Source organism: Aulonocara stuartgranti (assembly GCF_965226115.1).
Source record: "Aulonocara stuartgranti genome assembly, chromosome: 8".
NCBI classification, from domain to species: Eukaryota; Metazoa; Chordata; class Actinopteri; order Cichliformes; family Cichlidae; genus Aulonocara; species Aulonocara stuartgranti.
Window position 1 is genome coordinate 14,127,110 of NC_138959.1, and position 1,742 is coordinate 14,128,851.

Sequence of the window (1,742 nt, forward strand, 5' to 3'; positions counted from 1 at the left end):
CGAGGGCGTGACGTCATGCAGCTGCGCGCCCAATAACCTTAATAAAGCCATTAAGAGCCTCCATTTACATCAAGCTGTTAAGGCAGTCGCAACAAATGGTTTGCCAGCGGCGAGCAGGTTACACGTGTAAAAGACGTGTAAGAGCGATTCCAGCTGAATGGAGCTCACTTATTAACCTCGAGGAAGATCAACATTTATAATAGCTTATTATGTATTTATGTAACCCGCAGGCCACCAAAACCGTGACACCAAAACCGAATAGGTTTGACATAAATCTCTAAAATTGAAATAAAAACGGCTAAATTGTGACGATTTTTAAGCGTCTGGATCTCAATGAAGGAAGTCTTCATTGCCACCCTGCCTCAGTTCTTCAGTATGTTTAGAAACCCCACGTTTATGCTCTTCGGTTTTGAGGGAGTGAGGAGTCTTATTCTTTTACTCTTAAGAGCAAAGTTTCAAAGTATTTCAATCCCTCAACTTAAACAGCACCAAGGGTGGAAGTGGAATTAAGCAGAAAAAAGAAAAGAAAATCACATTGCTTCTTTATCTGAAATTGCCGTTACTGTATAAATCGTGATAACTGCTGACAAAACTTTTTCTATCAAAGTTTGCTTTTGTGCACTGAAAAATCCCCCCAATCATATTTCGAGAATGAGTAAAAAATAACATGGTTGTGCTCAAGAGTTTACTTGGCAGAACACTCGGGGATCTTGCAGATTTTTTTTCTCCCAAAAATTCTGCCCCTAAAATGGCAGTTATATTAAACACTGAATTAAAATGTTATGTAGGAAATATGGTGTGTATAGGACATCTGAAATCGTACCATGCTTAAAGGCGTTTCTACAGAAAATCAAAGAAGAACTCATCTTGGAACTAGGCAGCCTTGCCTGAAGTATGCCCACCTCTGCTATCATCAGAAGAAATACAACATTAACCCTAAAGGGGTGGAAAAAAATCCTAAGAGTCTGAGTTTACAGAGCAAATGCCATACAAGTGCGGGTGTAATCTACAAGCTGCACTGATCAAAAGGCAAGATGCATCAAGCTCTGGGTGGCTTATCACCTCAGGTCAGCATTTTCCCAGTGAAAGTCATATACTGATAGCTTAAAAATATTTGTATAACAAGTCATTCATTTATCAAAAATCACTTGGAGTCCAGAACACCCTTCATTTAGTTTTTACCCGCTTTATTCTCTTTAATTTACATTAGGTCGATCTGCTGCTCCTGATTAAAATAAATGTGTAAATTGTGTTCACATTAGCTAAAGAATAAGAAGAGAAGTGCAGTTATGCCATCTTCACAGGATTATTTATCTAGTAGAAAATGCAGAACAGCAAAGAGACATTTCACTGCCTCTTAGAGAGCCGTGAGTTTTGATATTTCACAGTAACTTTTGTTTTCTTGCAACATGTTTTTCATCCCTTCTGATCAATAAAAACAAGACACTGCCAGCTTGGAATAACACTTTAAAGAAGAAATGATCTGACACTTATCACTCATTTAAAAAAAGGTGTCTACAGCATAAACATTTTTTCCCCTTTGGACATATGATGCTGCTAATGTTTGCATGGTTTGTAATGAAGGCCAGCCAGTCACTCCTGAAATAAGGAATGCTCTGTTACAGTAGCAATCACTCCATGCATCTACTGTAATTGTTTTGTAATGCGAAAGCAGAAAAAGTAAATAACAAGAGCACGCATGTGAAGGCAAACACTTTGATGAATTTTCTTGCAAGCTCATA